This window comes from Mobula birostris, chromosome 7, assembly GCF_030028105.1.
Source record: "Mobula birostris isolate sMobBir1 chromosome 7, sMobBir1.hap1, whole genome shotgun sequence".
NCBI classification, from domain to species: domain Eukaryota; kingdom Metazoa; phylum Chordata; class Chondrichthyes; order Myliobatiformes; family Myliobatidae; genus Mobula; species Mobula birostris.
This window is the reverse complement of record NC_092376.1, coordinates 68,101,093-68,120,743: the sequence shown is the minus strand read 5'-3', so window position 1 is coordinate 68,120,743 and position 19,651 is coordinate 68,101,093. Positions and strand designations below refer to the sequence as shown.

General features: G+C 43.3%; 1 protein-coding gene across 1 annotated transcript in view; it reads left to right on the top strand.

Annotated features, from left to right (window-relative positions):
- grm5b (glutamate receptor, metabotropic 5b) overlaps window positions 1–19,651 on the top strand; it is a 524,660-nt gene that overhangs the window by 470,611 nt on the left and 34,398 nt on the right. The gene's annotated exons all lie outside the window — the stretch shown is intronic.

The window sequence follows — 19,651 nt, the reverse complement described above, 5'->3', positions numbered from 1 at the left end:
TACCCGAAGTAACAAGATCCTAACCAATTACTTGGAAGAGAAGTATAGGCTCCATGTCTGCACTAAAGTTCTGTACATATTGTTCCATGAACTGAGGCCAGTTCTTTTTTACTTGACAGGAGCCTTGTTGAATTGTAATATTTTCTGATCTATATCGTCAATGAAATTCCAGAGTTATTATCCCATTTGGGACAACGTAATTGCATGAACCATGCCCAACTGGAATGGTTCTTCTGAACCCAAGCAAAGGTGGCTTTTATGGAAAGATTGAATAACTTTGTCATGAACATTGGATGCAGATATAGAGATATCTCAGGATAAGACATGAGGAGAGTCAGATATGCTGTGATTCCTGAAATCATGCTGATTATATTTACATAAATAATCTAGTATGCGATGGCATGTGGGAGACATGATCATCGTATATTTATGTCTCCCTTGAGAATAATAACTAACAAGCATAATGTCAACATTGCCATTGCTGGGATGTTTAACAAAATGGGAACATGTTTGTCTGGATCTGCAGGAACGCCTAGCATTGGTGAATATTTTGAAGTGTGTGATATACTGTATATTGACATACCCAATAGCTAGAGGCATTAACAGTGCCAACAAATTCATATGATACTCACAAGTATACATTATGAGTCATCTGAAATGCTACATTGTGAGTAGGGAAAATTGTCAGAGATATATCAATGACAAAAGATATTAGAATCATTTTCATAATGTTCAGTAGTTGTCGACTTGCTTGAAGTCTTCTGGCTGGTTAGTGATTTGCTCATTGTAGCTTAGCTGAGCAGGCACTGTGGCCAAGAGGTTATTAGCATGGTAACCACAGTGCTTGTTGTTCTTGTTGGGTATCACTTTAGCTCACTTGCATAGGATGCACATCTCAGAAGACCTTACATGGTCCACTAACACCACAACAATAGTTAAGAAAGCACAGCAACATGTATTCATGCCCTGTAGCCACTTCCTTTTACCTTCTACTTTCACCACCGAGTTAGTAATTAACAACACTTGATAGGAGGGGCCTTCCCATCAAGTGGTTCCTAATGCAGTTTCTTAAACAGGACCCATTCCGCAGGATTCAGGGTGTGTCCTCCTTCTGTTGGATCATTGCAAGTGGCAGAAACCTGTTGAGAAGCAGATATACTTCCATCCCCCATCAGGAAGGTCTCAAAGCTCTACGCTTCTTTTTGGATTCCAGACCTAATCAGTTCCCCTCTACCACCACTCTGCTCCGTCTAGCGGAATTAGTCCTTACTCTTAATAATTTCTCCTTTGGCTCCTCCCACTTCCTCCAAACTAAAGGTGTAGCTATGGGCACCCGTATGGGTCCTAGCTATGCCTGCCTTTTTGTTGGGTTTGTAGAACAATCTATGTTCCGTGCCTATTCTGGTATCTGTCCCCCACTTTTCCTTCGCTACATCAATGACTGCATTGGCGCTGCTTCCTGCACACATGCAGAACTCATTGACTTTATTAACTTTGCCTCCAACTTTCACCCTGCCCTCAAGTTTACCTGGTCCATTTCCGACACCTCCCTCCCCTTTCTAGATCTTTCTGACTCTGTCTCTGGAGACAGCTTATCTACTGATGTCTACTATAAGCCTACTGACTCTCACAGCTATCTGGACTATTCCTCTTCTCACCCCGTCTCTTGCAAAAACGCCATCCCCTTCTCGCAATTCCTCCGTCTCCGCCGCATCTGCTCTCAGGATGAGGCTTTTCATTTTAGGACGAGGGAGATGTCTTCATTTTTTAAAGAAAGGGGCTTCCCTTCTTCCACTATCAACTCTGCTCTTAAACGCATCTCCCCCATTTCACGTACATCTGCTCTCACTCCATCCTCCCGCCACCCCACTAGGAATAGGGTTCCCCTGGTCCTCACCTACCACCCCACCAGCCTCCGGGTCCAACATATTACTCTCCGTAACTTCCGCCACCTCCAACGGGATCCCACCACTAAGCACATCTTTCCCTCCCCCCCCCTGCATTCCGCAGGGATCGCTCCCTACACAACTCTCTTGTCCATTCGTCCCCCCCATCCCTCCCCACTGATCTCCCTCCTGGCACTTATCCGTGTAAGCGGAACAAGTGCTACACATGCCCTTACACTTCCTCCCTTACCACCATTCAGGGCCCCAAACAGTCCTTCCAGGTGAGGCAACACTTCACCTGTGAGTCGACTGGGGTGATATACTGCGTCCGGTGCTCCCGATCTGGCCTTTTATATATTGGCGAGACCCAACGCAGACTGGGAGACCGCTTTGCTGAACATCTATGCTCTGTCCGCCAGAGAAAGCAGGATCCCCCAGTGGCCACACATTTTAATTCCACATCCCATTCCCATTCTGACATGTCTATCCACGGCCTCCTCTACTGTAAAGATGAAGCCACACTCAGGTTGGAGGAACAACACCTTATATTCCGTCTGGGTAGCCTCCAACCTGATGGCATGAACATTAACTTCTCTAACTTCCGCTAGGCCCCACCTCCCCCTCGTACCCCTTCTGTTACTTATTTTTATGCACACATTCTTTCTCTCACTCTCCTTTTTCTCCCTCTGTCCCTCTGAATATACCTCTTGCCCATCCTCTGGGTCCCCCCCCCCCCCTTGTCTTTCTTCCCGGACCTCCTGTCCAATAATCCTCTCGTATCCCCTTTTGCCAATCACCTGTCCAGCTCTTGGCTCTATCTCTCCCCCTCCTGTCTTCTCCTATCATTTTGGATCTCCCCCTCCCCCTCCAACTTTCAAATCCCTTACTCACTCTTCCTTCAGTTAGTCCTGACGAAGGGTCTCGGCCTGAAACATCGACTGCACCTCTTGCTAGAGATGCTGCCTGGCCTCCTGCGTTCACCAGCAACTTTGATGTCTGTTGCTTGAATTTCCAGCATCTGCAGAATTCCTGTTGTTTGAGAAGCAGACTGTACAGCTTGGGTTAATTTTACAGAATAATTAACTGAACTGTCTGTCATAATGTGTATGTCAGCCTCTCTGAGATCGAAGTCTCCTGGTAGGGATGTAGGACACTCTGTTACCAGCTCAAGTGGACTTACTTTAGTCTTCTTTTTTGGGCTTTCTCTGATGAAACACAAGAGCTGTAGGCTACGGTGGGTCTTCCTCACGATACTTAGTTATGGTTTGATGGTTCCATTCCTTTGTTCAACTTGTCCTGTGGACAATGAAAAGACCATTTAGTGCTCATCTGTCGACATAATTCCTGACAAACACACCTACTGAAATGCATTCCTTGGTCAGAGTCGAGATGACATAGCAATCCCATTCTAGGAATACAGTCCTTAATCAAGAGTTTTTGCTGTGTGTGTAGCAGTAGCTTTCCTTGCTGGAATAGCTCCACCCATCTTCAAATCAAGTCAAGTCAGTTTATTGTCACTTAGCTATATACATGTACTGTATATAATGTATATTGAAATGACACAATGTTTCTTCAAGGTACAGTAGCAGACATTACACACATAACACACAACTTACGAAGTAAAGATAAAATCTAACAAAGAATAATGAACTTTGTGCACTTAACTCTCTATGGGGGAGCCATGTATTTTCAGAGGGGAATGGTTGATCTGCACCTTCCTGAAGTAGAACATAGAACATAGAATAGTACAGCACAGTACAGGCCCTTTGGCCCACAATGTTGTGCTGACCCTCAGACCCTGCCTCTCATATAACCCCCCACCTTAAATTCCTCCATATAGCTGTCTAGTAGTCTCTTAAACTTCACTAGTGTATCTGCCTCCACCACTGACTCAGGCAGTGCATTTCACGTACGAACCACTCTCTGAGTAAAAATCCTTCCTCTAATATCCCCCTTGAACTTCCCACCCCTTACCTTAAGGCCATGTCCTCTTGTACTGAGCATTGGTGCCCTGGGGAAGAGGTGCTGGCTATCCACTCTATCTATTCCTCTTAATATCTTGTATACCTCTACATGTCTCCTCTCATCCTCCTTCTCTCCAAAGAGTAAAGCCCTAGCTCCCTTAATCTCTGATAATAATTCATACTCTCTAAACCAGGCAGCATCCTGGTAAATCTCCTCTGTACCCTTTCCAATGCTTCCACATCCTTCCTATAGTGAGGCGACCAGAACTGGACACAGTGCTCCAAATGTGGCCTAACCAGAGTTTTATAGAGCTGCATCATCACCTCGCGACTCTTAAACTCTGTCCCTCAACTTATGAAAGCTAACACCCCATAAGCTTTCTTAACTACCCTATCTACCTGTGAGGCAACTTTCAGGGATCTGTGGACATGTACCCCCAGATCCCTCTGCTCCTCCACACTACCAAGCATCATGCCATTTACTTTGTACTCTGCCTTGGAGTTTGTCCTTCCAAAGTATATCACCTCACACTTCTCCAGGTTGAACTCCATCTGCCACTTCTCAGCACACTTCTGCATTCTATCAATATCTCTCTGCAATCTTCGACAATCCTCTACACTATCTACAACACCACCAACCTTTGTGTCATCTACAGACTTGCCAACCCACCCTTCTACCCCCACATCCAGGTTGTTAATAAATATCATGAAAAGTAGAGGTCCCAGAACCGATCCTTGTGGGACACCACTAGTCACATCCCTCCAATCTGAATGTACTCCTTCCACCATGACCCTCTGCCTTCTGCAGGCAAGCCAATTCAGAATCCACCTGGCCAAACTTCCCTGGATCCCATGCCTTCTGACTTTCTGAATAAGCCTTCTGTGTGGAACTTTGTCAAATGCCTTACTAAAATCCATATAGATCACATCCACTACATTACTCTCATCTATATGCCTGGTCACCTCCTCAAAGAACTCTATCAGGCTTGTTAGGCATGATCTGCCCTTCACAAAGCCATGCTGACTGTCCCTGATCAGACCATGATTCTCTAAACGCCCATAAATCCTATCTCTAAGAATCTTTTCCAACAGCTTTCCCACCACAGACGTAAGGCTCACTGGTCTATAATTACCTGGACTATCCCTACTACCTTTTTTGAACAAGGGGACAGCATTCACCTCCATCCAATCCTCCGGTACCATGCCCGTAGACAACGAGGACATAAAGATCCTAGCCAGAGGCTCAGCAATTTCTTCCCTCGCCTCGTGGAGCAGCCTGGGGAATATTCCATCAGGCCCTGGAGACTTATCTGTCCTAATGTATTTTAACAATTCCAACACTTCCTCTCCTTAATATCAACATGCTCCAGAACACCAACATCACTCATATTGTCCTCACATTCATCAAGTTCCCTCTCATTGGTGAATACCGAAGAGAACTATTCAGTGAGGACCTCGCTCACTTCCACAGCCTCCAGGCACATCTTCCCACCTTAATCTCTAATACAATGATTTCCTTGGTCTTCTCCACCTTCAGGCTTAGGTCGTTCTTCTCACACCAATTCATTAGCTGCTCCACTTCCTGTCTGTACTGTATTGCATCATCCCTGTTGATGAGGCCAACCACTGTTGTGTCATCTGCAAACTTGAAAACTTATCCACTACTACCAATACTTCTAAGTATCCTTGATATTTTGGCACTTATAAGTTTAAGAATGGACCAGGTAGGGCAGGAGCACGTAATTGTGGTAGCTTTTCCACTGCTCCAGGACTTGTTTTCTGGCATGTTGTGCATCTTTCGAGCATTTGTCAAGCTTGTTCCCTGAATTTTGGATTCTACCACCACTGGGAGAATCTGTCAATCATCTTTTCCACTCCAATGTGTCCTAGAGAGCGTATTTGCTGTGCCAGATAATCTTGTATGTTCTTCTGTGATACAGAGTTCAACTTTGTTTCCTTAATTCCAGTTGTGGGGTTCACTGCACATGTTTTTGATACTTCTTTTATTTCTGTGCTGCACCTTTTGCAATTTCATTCATGAATGCATTTCCATGGCTTTCCATTGTGATAGTTTTGGGGTGGCATTTACATTTTAATACAGCAACTTCTGTTGGCAATTTTATAACATTCATGAGTTCTTGTACTGATTGGTCATTTTTGATTGGGATTCCTACAGCTGTATGAAATCCCCTTGTCTCCACAAATTTTCAAAATCCTAAACAACTCTGAAAGCCTATTGATAATCAGTGTAGAGATAAATTGATCTTCCTTCTGTCAACTTACAAGCTTCAATCAAAGTTTTTATTTCTGCCTGTTGCTTAGAGGTACCCGGAGCCGCGTTCCTGATGCCAGGACGTCAATTCCAGAAAGAACCATTTGAATTCCTCTCTCAATCAACGAGGAGGCATCAGTGTACACAATCAGATCTTTGACAGAGTAATAAAAGCAGGACACCATTGATCTCCATGTTCTTGGGTTAATACTGCCATCATGTGTTTCTCATTGACGATTTTTAATGGGAAATGATTTTACCATATCAGGGATTCTTAATGCAGGTGCAGTACACAATGCCACCTTTAAAATTTGAAATACTTTCAGTTGTTCTTCATTAAGAGTCAGAGGGTTGTTTGAGCACTTACTGCTTTTCAACACTGTTGAGTGATTGAGCAATATTTGATGGCTCTGCCACTAGCTTATCAATATATTGATTACCATTGATTCAATTAGGTTTGTAAGATGATGAGAGGCATTGATCGTGTGGATAGTCAGAGGCTTTTTCCAGGGGTGAAATGGGAAACACAAGAGGGCACAATTTTAAGGTGATTGAAAGTAAGTACAAGGGAGATGTCAGGTAAGTTTTTTACTCAGAGAGTAGTGAGTGTGTGGACTGGGCTGCCAGCATCGGTGGAGGAGGCAGATATGATAGGGTCTTTTAAGAGATTCGTGTATAGGTATATGGAGCTTAAAAAATAGAGGGCTATGAGGTAACCCTAAGTAATTTCTAAAGTAAGCACATTTTCAGCACAGCATTGTGGGTCAAAGGGCCTGTATTGTGCTTAGGTTTTCTGTGTTTCTATGATTCCATCTTCAGTCCTGTGTGTCTTTATTTCCTTGGTCATTGTTGGAGCAGGTTGTGACATAGCTGTCAATCTTGTTGCAATTATATAAAATACAGTACAAACAGATAACGAATTGTTAAACTACAAAGAAAAATACAACTAAACAGTCTAATCTAAGAATAAACAGCTGGATCCAACAACAACTTTCTATTTTATAATAGTAGGTCAGCAGAGAAGACTTCCATGTTATAGATAAACACAACAATAAAAAGCAAGTAAGTTCTTGATGCTATGCTGAACAAAAAGTAGGATGAACTTTGAAGAAATTGAGAGAGGAGCCATATTAGCCACTTTATCCTTGAAGCAGATGCTTACATCTTCGAGTTCCATGAAGGGATATTAAGTAAACTAGTGACAAGGTTTGTTGTAAATTGCCAGGATTATTTCACAACAGCCACACTCGAAGGCAGCAAGACCTGGACAATATCAGGCCTGAGCAACACACACAAATTGCTGGAGGAACTCAGCAGGCCAGACAGCATCTATGGAAAAAACTACAGTTGACGTTTCAGGCCATGCCCCGTCGACAGGACTGGAGAGAAAAAGAGAACTCGAGCTGACAGGTAGCAAATAAAAGTCGAGCTATACCCTCTGGTGTTCAATGGTATTACTATCACTGATCCCCTTCATCAATGTCCCATGAGTTACCATTGACCAGAAATGGAACTGGAGCAGCCAGGTACAAAATGTGGCTAGAAGAGAGGGTCAAAGACTAGAAATCCTGTGCTGACTAACTCACCTCCCAACATTCAGAATAAATATGAATGACTTGGCTATAGATATGTGGGAAAATTTGCAGATACCACCATACTTGGAGGAGAGGTAAGCATTAGGCTGATAGTAAATAGCCTGCAAGAATATATAGATAAGCTAGCAGAATGGCTAAATAAGTATCAGGTGAAATTTAGTACAGACGAGTGTGAAGTCTTACATATTGGTGACACATATGAGGCAAATCAATGGCACAATTTTCAAAGGTGCCTAAAAGTGCAGCTACCTCAGTGCACATTTGTACAAATATTTGAAAATGATAGGGCATTTTGAAAGGGCAGTGAATCAAGCATTTAGAATCCTAGGTAGAGGAATAGATCGAAAAATAGGGAGATTATGTTGAACCTTTACAATAGACTGGTTATGCCACAACTTGAGTATTACATCCATTTCTGTTCACCACAGTCTTGGCAGGATATAAAGAGCCCAGTGGATGTGCAGAAAAAATCTGCTAGGTTGCTTTCAGGGATGGTGGATTTTAGCCACTAGATCAGAGTGGATTCTGAGCTGAGATCCATGTGATTCGAGAAAAATGATAGAGTTAGGTCCAGTAACAAGAAAGATAATGTTTCAGAGGTTTCAAAGGTACATATAATGCCAGAGAAATGTATACAATATACATCCTGAAATTCTTTTTCTTCGCAAACATCCATGAAACCAGAGGAGTGCCCCAAAGAATGAATGACAGTTAAATGTTAGAAGCCCAAAGTCCCCCCTACCCACGTGAAAACAGCAGCAAAGCAATGACCCCCCCCCACCAGCAAAAAAAGCATCGGCGCCCCCCCCCCCCACCGAGCACTCAAGCATGCAGCAAAGCATCAATAAAGACATAGACTTGCAGTACCCCAAAGACTGCTCGTTCACCTGGTAATTCAACATACCACAGACCCATTCTCTCCCTAATAAGGGAAAAAGAGATGACCTGGTTCACAGCGAGAGGGGAGACATAACAAACAACTCGTTGATTTACGATGTTAATAGTCTGTTGCGTCACTTTTTCTGAGCTCTGTGCCCAAAGAACTTGGGTCTCTGGGCACACAACCAGCAGCCAGCTTGCTGCTTTCGATCTTCCATCTCCCACGACCACCAATTTCCTGCAGAGGTACCCCCTCCAGAGCTACAAAATCCGGAACCCTGACGGCGCACTAGTCTTCTAGGCTGCGTCCTTGGAATATCGAATAGCAGCCAGTCCTGGGACCTTGAGAACGGGTCCCATTGCCGCAAAGAATCAAAGTCAGCATGTAACTCCAGGTCAGGGTCTTCAAAAGAACCCTGAAAGGGAAAAATGGAGAAATTGAAGATAGAAACAGAGCTGTTTCCAAAGATGCAAGCAAAGGAGTTGCCATTAGACGCCATCATTCTCCTAAACTCCTTACAGTTTCATAAGCAAATATTTATAGGAAACAAAGATCCTTTAATGGGATGTATGCACAGTAACAGAAGTATTTTATTGACAAAACTTGTGCTCACGGTCTGGAAATTACCATCTGTGAACATGATGGAAACATAGTCAATCACTGCGTCCAAAATGGAAATGGATAAGTACCAAAATAAAATAACTTTCTTGGGCCACAGGGAAGGAAAAAATGGAATAGGACTGACTAGATTATAGAAACATAGAAAACCTACAGCACAATACAGGCCCTCCGGCCCATAAAATTGTGCTGAACATGTCCCTACCTTAGAAATTACTAGGCTTACCTATAGCCCTCTATTTTTCTAGGCTCCATGTACCTATCCAAAAGTCTCTTAAAAGACCCTATTGTATCCGCTTCCATCACCATTGCTGGCAGCCCATTCCACACACTCACCACTCTCTCAGTAAAAAACTTATCCCTGACATCTCTGTACCTACTCCCCGGCACTTTAAACCTGTGTCCTCTTGTGGCAACCATTTCAGCCCTGGGAAAAAAGCCTCTGACTATCCACACGATCAATGCCTCTCATCATCTTATACACCTCTATCAGGTCACCTCTCATCCTCCGCCGCTCCAAGGAGAAAAGTCCGAGTTCACTTAACCTATTCTCATAAGGCATGCTCACCAATCCAGGCAACATCCTTGTAAATCTCCTCTGCACTCTTTCTATGACTTCCACATCCTTCCTGTAGTGAGGCGACCAGAATTGAGCACAGTACTCCAAGTACTCTACAGAGTGTAGGGATGAACCAAGTATATTGAAGGCCTAGTTCTGTGATGAACAGACTCTATGAATAATTATTTCCATTAAATATTTTATCCAAAATTTCATTTGAATAATGCCACCCTTTCAAATGTTCAGAAATCTCAGATGTATTCTCAATAAGGTGTTCAAAAGTTTATTATCAATTGTTCAAAGCTACTGATTAAAGCACGTTTGTCCTCTTTTATACAGAATAACCCAAAGGACACTAAGCTCTGGAGGACTTGCACAAACATGCTGGGGCTCGGTGACATGCTGGGGTTTGGTGACATGCTGGGGCTCGGTGACATGCTGGGGCTCGGTGACATGCTGGGGTTTGGTGACATGCTGGGGCTCGGTGACATGCTGGGGTTCGGTGACATGCTGGGGTTCGGTGACATGCTGGGGCTCGGTGACATGCTGGGGCTCGGTGACATGCTGGGGTTTGGTGACATGCTGGGGCTCGGTGACATGCTGGGGCTCGGTGACATGCTGGGGCTCGGTGATTGGCATGGAACCGAATTCTACTTCCCTGTGCAATTCACCATCACAATTCTGTTCTAGGTAAACAGATTCATGACACATCATAGAACAGAATCAAAGAAAATTTATGACACATAAAGACACTTACAGCCTAACACTTTCAACACCAAACCCATAGACCTGCAAGCCACAACACTGCATGTAGATACTTAATGGCCACTTTATTAGGTACACATTTATACCTGACCATTAATCTTAATATCTAATCAGCCAATCATGTGGCAGTAACTCAATGCATAAAAGCATGTAGATGTGCTCAAGAGGTTCAGTTGTTGATCAGACTAAACATCAAAAAGGAGAAGACAGGTGATTGAGGTGACTTTGACCATGGAATGATTTTGGAGCCAGATAGGGTGGTTTCAGTATCTCAGAAACTGCTGATTCCTGGAATTTTCAGGCACAGCAATCTCCAGAGTTTACAGAGGATGATGGTGAAAATATCTTGGTAATAAAAGCAGTCAGAGGAGAATGGCCAGACTGGTTCATGCTGACAGGAAGGTGACAACACGTTGAACCTTAAAGTGGATGGGCTACAGCAACAGAAGACCACAAACATACTCTCAGTGGCCACTTTATTAGGTACAGGAGGTACCTAATAAAATGCCCAGTGAGTTTATATCTAAATACTCCTGAAGAGTGATGATAGTTCAGAGATAACAATCATTAATTAAAACATCAAAAGAAGGATTTGGAATAGGTCACTCAGCCCCTCATTCTGCTCTATATTCAATATTATCAGGGCTGAAGTGCCCCAGGTCTCGTTTCATCTTCTATCCCAATTCTCATGGTCCTCAATGCCCTGATCTATTGGGAATGCACCTAATGCCCTTCAAACACTTCCAGTGATGTAGTCTCTACTACCCCCTATGGTAGAGAGCTCAAAAGACCTATCACGCTCTGTGAGAATTACCTCAAACTCCAGTACTTTTTGGGTGGAAGAAAACTTACACATTTCTCCTCTACCAATTACTTTAAATCTGTGACTCCTGATTTTTAAGTCCTTTATACTTATGCTAATTAGGCACTGTGTAATTTTACAATTTTCAATTGATTCTCTTCTGTTTCAAAGAGAACATCTCTCGCTTAACCAATCTTTCGTAAATGCTAGCATTTTCCTCCCGGCAATATACTCACAAAACTCTACACCTTCTTCAGTTCAATTCATTTCTTGTAAATGTGCTGACAAGTAATTGCCTGTACAGAGTTTACAATTCCAGCATAACCTCCCTTCTCACTAAGCGCATTCTTATCTAATAAAGGATAGTATCCCAAATATCTTTTTCGGTCAAGTAACTGACTTACCCTGCTTCCAGAAACAATGCTTTATACTTTATACTTTATTGTTGCCAAACAGTTGATACTAGGACGTACAGTCATCACAGCGATATTTGATTATGCGCTTCCCATTCCCTGGATTACAAATATTAAAAATAGTAAAAATTAGTAAATATTAAAATTTTAAATTACAAATCGTAAATAGAAAATAGAAAAATGGAAAGTAAGGTAGTGCAAAAAAACTGAGAGGCAGGTCCGTATATTTGGAGGGCACGGCTCAGATCCGGGTCAGGATCCGTTCAGCAGTCTTATCACAGTTGGAAAGAAGCTGTTCCCAAATCTGGCTGTACAAGTCTTCAAGCTCCTGAGCCTTCTCCCGGAGGGAAGAGGGACGAAAAGTGTGTTGGCTGGGTGGTTGTGTCTTTGATTATCCTGGAGGCACTGCTCCGACAGCGTGCGGTGTAAAGTGAGTCCAAGGATGGAAGATTGGTTTGTGTGATGTGCTGTGCAGTGTTCACGATCTTCTGCAGCTTCTTTCGGTCTTGGACAGGACAACTTCCATACCAGGTTGTGATGCACCCTGGAAGTATGCTTTCTACGGTGCGTCTATAAAAATTAGTGAGGGTTTTAAGGGACAGGCCAAATTTCTTTAGTTTTCTCAGGAAGTAAAGGCACTGGTGGTCCTTCTTGGCAGTGAACTCTGCTTGGTTGGACCAAGTCAGGTCATTTGTGATATTGAGCCCGAGAAACTTAAAGCTTTTGACCTGTTCCACTCGTGCACCACCGATGTAAATTGGGTCGTGCGGTCTGCTACTCCTTCTGAAGTCAACAACCAATTCCTTCATCTTGCTGACATTGAGGGATAGGTTATTGTCTTCACACCATACCACCAGGTTCTTAATTTCCTCTCTGTACTCAAACTCATCATTACCCGAGATACGGCCTACAATTGTTGTGTCATCAGCAAACTTATATATTGAGTTTGATGGAAACTTGGCTACACAATCATGGGTGTATAGTGAGTACAGCAGGGGGCTGAGTGCACAGCCTTGTGGAGGAGAGCTTGTCCCCTATTTATACAGCCTGGGTCCTGACTGTGAGGAAGTTGAAGATCCAGCTGCAGATCTGAGTGCTAAGGTCCAGGTTCTGGAGCTTAGGAATCAGTTTATTTGGGATGATGGTATTAAAGGCAGAGCTGTAGTCAATGAAAAGGAGCCTTAAGTATGCGTCTTTATTCTCCAGGTTTTCTAAGGAGGAATGTAGGGCCAGAGAGATGGCATCTGCCGTTGACCTGTTGATCTCCAGTAGGCGAATTGCAAAGCGTCGAGGTTGACCAGTATGCTGTGGTTGATGTGTGCCATAACCAATCTCTCGAAGCATTTCATAGCAATTGATGCCAGAGCCACAGGTCGATAGTCATTCAGGCATGCCACCTTGCTCTTCTTCGGCACTGGGATTGTCGTTGCCTTCTTAAAACACAAGGGGATCTTAGACTGAAGCAAGGAACAGTTGAAGATGTCAGCAAACACTCCAGCTAGCTCGCTTGCACAGGCCCGGAGAAGCCATCCTGGGACGCTATCTGGGCCCGTTGCCTTCCTTGGATTTATCCTCAGGAATATTCCTCCACACCATTCAATATTTCCCACCTGATCAAATCCATTATTTCAATCTCCTCTAGATTAGATTCCATTTTCTTCTTTTCCACCAAAGTGACCCATCTGAATCTTCCTGCAGTCTAATTTTTGCCTCAGTGGTGTCAACTACATGGTCAATTTTTGTATTTTCTGCAATCATTCACTGTATATTTAAGTCTAAATTATTAAAATATTTTACTGAAGAAAATATTTTCCAAACTGTATTTTGAGCGCTGTGAAACCCATCCAGTCACACAGAGAATATACATATATCAAACTGCACCCCTCGCTTTCTGCCACTGAGCCAATTTTGGACACGATCGTCCACACCACCTTGGATCCCATGAACTAGCCTGTTATATAGATTTTGTCAAAATCTTTGCTAAACTTCATTTAGGTGACATTAGGTGCACCGCCTTTATTGGTTCTCTTTGTTATTACCTCAATAAAATTCAGTCAAGGCCTCAGAAGGCATGACCTTCCCCTATATCTGTATTGTCCATGACTTTTACCTTTCTTTCCTTCAGCAGCCTTGTAAGGTTTCCCTTACAAAAGAATCGCTGCTATACAGAGATTCCTGCGACTCTAAAGTCTCATCAGCAGATGGCCAAGGATGTGGTGGAGATGGCTGAGTCACACCTGAGGCACTTGGATCTAGTAGGGACAGTGGCGTCTGGTCAGACGGGGCTGGACAGCTTCCCTTCAATCTGCTTCACAGGGCCCAGGGCAAGGAAAGTCGCAAATTGGTCCAGGAAGAGGTGCGAGTAGCTGCCAAGGAAGTGCATACCACCAGGATGGTAGGAATGGGGCAGCAGGAAGCTTGGACAAGGAATGAGGATGCGCTGAATCAGAAGATCTCCTGGTCCAACACCTGGCAGGCAGAACCTCAGCACAATAATTTCATGATCCAGGCTGTAAGGACATCTTACCTAGTGCAGCGAACCTTTCCATGTGGGGTAAAAACGAGGCACCATCATGACCTCTCTGACCACAGAACACATCCTCAGCAGCTGCCCAAAATCCCTGGGAGAAGGCCGCTACCGTTGGCACCATCACCAGGTGCTGAAGACAGTGGCAGAAAATATTTCCTCACCCATTAACCACAGTAAGCACTTCTGCCAACCCAGAAAACCCATAGCTTATGCCAAAGTTGGAGACCAAACACAGACTCAGCCCAGATCACCAGCAGGCTTGCTCGCCACAGTGACTGACTGGCAACTGAAAATCAATCTTAGCAAGCAATTAAAGTTCCCTTCTTCATCACTGAGGAACATGGTCATTTTGTCAGAAACTTTGAAGTTGGTAGTCATGGTATAATTGGAAGTGACATGGGAAGACCAGATTGAGGAGGTGTTTGGGTTTGGGTATTTGATCCTCCACAACATTCCGCGTGGGAATTTAAACTGGAGGTGGCAGTGTTTTTTTTACAAGGTCTCGCAAGGTTGCGAGCTTGACATCAACCAGCAGCGATGGAGAGCGTGCTCGGGAGCGGTCTGTCACTGGATCGAACTTGGGTACCTCCGTTCTCGAGCCCGGCACTGATCTCACTGCGCCACCAGCCGACCGTGTTCAAGCGAAAGAAAGCCAGATACCAGAAGCTGGTAGAGTAGTGGCAGAGACAGGGGTGGAGGGCACCATGCAAGCCTTTAGAGGTGGGGCGTAGAGGTTTTTCTGACTGCTCACTCGGCAGAACCTAGTCTCTACTTGGCAGTATGGGGGCTGCAAAGAAGAGAGGCATCAGGACCATCACAGTGGGAATCAAGATGTGTGACCCGTGAACCAATGCTGCTGGAGCACAAGTCAGGGCCTGATCAACTCTGGCTGGGTCGCCTGGGCGAGAATATCTAATGTTGAAAGACCCAAAACACCCGAAGGCCCCAGGTTACATCACTGATGATGTGTCCCAGTGCATCCTAGTCCTAGGATATATCTCAGCATCTAAGTGAAGGTTTACACTACCCTTTGGAATGCATTCAAACTAATTGTCCGTCACTAAATTTAAACTAATTTGCCTGAAGGTGAAGGGTCTTGTCCTGAAGTGTTCACTGTTGGCTTTCCTCCACAGAAGCTTCCGAAGTCACTGAGTTTTTCCAGCAGATTGGTTGTTGCTCCTGATTCCAGTATCTGCAGTTTTTTTTTGTCTCGAATTGATATGTCATTACTCAATTTGTCACTACTTCCTCGTTTTAAACAACAGCTCATTATCAGCAGTCCTAGCAAACCAAAGAAATACAGAGACATAAGACATAGAGACAGGTCCTTAGGTCCAGAGAGATCACACAACATTGGTATTAACCCTATATTAATCTCTTTTTTTCATTTTCCCCTCTTTTCCTTCAAATTCCCTCTGATTTACCATTCACCTTAAAACTTTGGAGCAATTTACAGTGGTGAATTTTTGGGATGTGGGAAGAAAACAGAGAACCCATCCAGTCACAGGGAGAATATTGCAGACTCCAGGTAGACAGGACCTGAGGTCACTAATGAACCTAGGTCTCTGGTGCTGCAAGGTAGCAAGTCTATTGGCTGCTCCACTGTGAAGTCTGTTCTTATTGAAAAATTGCAACCAGAACCTCTGCAACGTTTTTCCTCACCTCTTTTCAGTGGCAGAATTCCCAAGGCTATCCTACTTTTGTCCCCAACAGATCCTTGTAACACTCTGTGAAACTCTTACTGATGAATTGTCTGTCCTATTCCATTGCTGATCCCGCTGAAGTCCCAATGCTGCCTCAGGAAGGAAAACTACTGCCAAAGGGGACTGATTGTCTTCAGAAAAAGAGTATTCTCCTCCCACATCAGAATTTAAGCATTCTTTGTCAGGTTTTAAATTTCTGTTCTGGCTGTTGGAAGAATTGACTGTGTTTCTGTTGCAAGTAGAAGTTATTCTGCACATAAGCCTACCCTTGCAATTTAGGATGAAGATCTACATCTACTTCCATGGTAAAGCAAAGGCCTGTTCTCCTTTAATATAAGGAACATAAAATCAAATTAATTATTTTCAATACTCTTTTAATAAGAGGCATGTTTGTTATTATTTTCAGAAAAATAAATCTAAGTATTTTCTGGTCTACTTGCAAAATTCCTTTGCAGCTTAGATCCTGCAATTGGATCTTTGATTTGTTTACTGGCAGCTATATACTTAAGTGTATATTTTGTCTTGTACACAGGTACCAAGTTACTATTAACCGTCAGAGAGTTGATTCATTTTAGTACAGTACTCTTAGTCCCCTGGTCAAAGACTCACAGCTATGTAGCCCCTGGGCTTTAAAAGACACATCTACTCAGACTGCGTACCTGGTGCCAATTGCTACCCTACCCATGCTGCCCACTGTTGCACCAGGGAATGAGGTGATGAGAATAAGGTGTATAATAATTAGGTGTATGAGATGATGAGAGGCATTGATCACGCGGATAGTCAGAGGCTTTTCCCCATGGCTGAAATGACTAACACAAGAGAGCACAGTTTTAAGGTGCTTTGAAAGTAGGTACAGAAGATATGTCAGGGGTAAGTTTTTTATGCAGAGAGTGGTGAGTGCGTGGAATGGGCTGCCGGCGACGGTGGTGGAGGCGGATACAATAGGGTCTTTTAAGAGACTCCTGGATAGGTACATGGAGCTTAGAAAAATAGAGGGCTATAGGTAACCCTGGGTAATTTCTAAAGTAAGTACGTATTCAGCATAGCATTATGGGCCGAAGGGCCTGTATTGTGCTGTAGATTTTCTATGTTTCTATGAATCTACAGGAATCCCTGCATTGTTTCCCTGTGTGTTCAGTGGCCACTGTTGCTGTAGAGAAATCTCTGGCTAATAACAGCTGTGCTGCCAAACTAAGAGGGGAAAACCAGTTTGCATCACATCCAGCAGGAAAGATGAAAAATGATCATAGAAGCCAAGTGCCCCGACAGCACATGGAGCAGGTGCTGCAACTCCAGACCAGCCAGGGTACAGACCTCAGCCCAGCATCTCAGCACTGGACACCTACATCACACGCCCAACACCAGCCTTCACAGGCAGCCTCTCCACACAAGACATGGGGTGATTTATTGATGGATCTAGCTTTTAGCATGAAACAGCAGGAAACGTGGGAATTTTCACCGGTTTCCTGGCACAGCACCACTGCCAGTAATGCGCCTCGATTTTAACACTTTTTTTAAGGCTGATCCCACTGGCACACTGGCACAAGCAAGGTACCAGACGACAGGGCAAGATACAGTAGGAGCTTTTGCGGTGCTGAACTGCACAAATACTCACCTTGTGTAAATCCTATGGAAAGTTGGATTACTAAAATGGAACTGCCATTTGGGATTGAAAGAATCCACAATTACTTTGATTTAATGTGTTTGAAGTGATACAATTCCACTTCAATCTTCTCTTGCTTTGGGGGATGAAAACAAATGTAGTTGAACAGAGGTTACTTGGTTTTTGATTCTTACTTGAGTTTGAGAGTCTTCACATGAGTAAAACTTCCCAGATACTTCTATCCACTTTTGCTGTCTGATTCAGCAGCCCATCTCAGCTGATGTTTATATAAGTTCCTTCTTAGCAGGACAGTAGAATCAGATAGCAAAGTGGCATCAACATGCAAGTAATGATTTGATTACTTCTCTGGCAACTCTTTGCATCGTTCTTATTACTTCCAGATCTACAAAATCTCCCCTTTTAGCCATAAAATCCTAATTATTTTCTTGTAGCCATTTATATTTATACTTACCTTCCTACAGGTGTTGGTCCTTAAATGTTTAATGACGCAGTGAATCTAACTGGTAATTTAGGAAACGGAATAAAATTATAACCAACCTGCAGAAAGCAGATTACTGATAGTAATTAATGAATCTTAGAACACGGCATTATTAAGCATGAAAGATGTCTGGGTACAACATCAGGCACAACGTTATATAGGAGTACAAACCAGCAGTCTGCCATAGAACTGGCCACTGTTTGAAGTTGCTATCAGTGACTGGCGGGGTGAAGATACATCTCTCCCAAACAAGGTAAAAGGCGCTTCTACCCTCCAGTAGCCTGCAGGTCACCTTTGAGCAAGATGTAGCACCTGTTAAGCCCCTCCCAATCGGTGTCATGTGAAGCCATGGGAGCAGGTGGTGAATTGTTCTTTGAGCAGCTAGTGCATATCACAGGTCCTGGTTATGCTACTGATGTCAGGCATACATTCTCTGAAGAGTATTGACAATGACTGGGGTCACCTGTCTTGTAAAGACACTACCTAGAGGAAAGCAAACCATTTCTGTAGAATTTGCTGAGAACAATCATGGTCATAGAGCATGATCGCCCACATCATACAACACGGCACTCAGTCCTCCTCCAGGGGGTGCACTGTGATGCTAGAAATCCAAACAACACACACAAAATGCTTGGATTTCCAGCATCTGCTGAAGGGTCTCAGCCTGAAACATCATCTGTACTCTTTTCTATAGATGCTGCCTGGCTTGCCGAGTTCCTCCAGCCTTTTGTGTGTGTTGTACTTATATATAAATCTGTTACCCTCTTTTGCATGAGATTTAAATAGCATACAGTACAAAGTCAGAATTACTACTTACTTTTTCTGACTAAAATAAATGTAGCTTGTGACTTCCTCAGGAAAATACTTCAAAAGTACAATAATTACTAAAATAAAAAATAATATTTTTAAGAATGCCTTCGTGATACTTCGGCTATGAATGCACATATTCCAAAATTCATCTTGCACTCTGTAAAATATTCACCACTGAGTTGTTGAGTAAAAATTGTGCATTTTACCTTCCTGTTTGCTGTTTGTGTGTACCGTGTCCATCTACACTTGCTAGATACCAGTTATTCCCCAGAATTTATGCCGAACAATAATCAACATAGAAAAAGTCGACAGCCACACAAATGATTTCACTTAATCTCCCTCAGTACCTCTCTAGTAGGACAATCACTTTGTCACCAATAGAAAAATCTGGAATAATGATACTAATCTCAATATGTATGAGCAGAAAGATTTGTCAAGGAAATAAGAAAAGATCTTGTTTGCTCTGGCTATAAAAATGGGGGCTTGATATTGGTACTGGTACAAAAGGGTAAATATAAATGATTGAACTGAACGTCTAAAAGCATTTCTTTATTTCTATGAATAGCAAGTGGAATCAATTGAAGGTTTTCTGACAACCTTTCAGTGAGAAGCAATAACATTTGGGTTCAACAGTTATCCCATCATATATAGAGGTGATTATCCATAGTGTCCAACAATGACAGGAACCTGTGTGGGAGAATTTTTAAAGTTCAGGAGCCACTGCACTGAGTCAGTTTCAATCCCTCGACCTG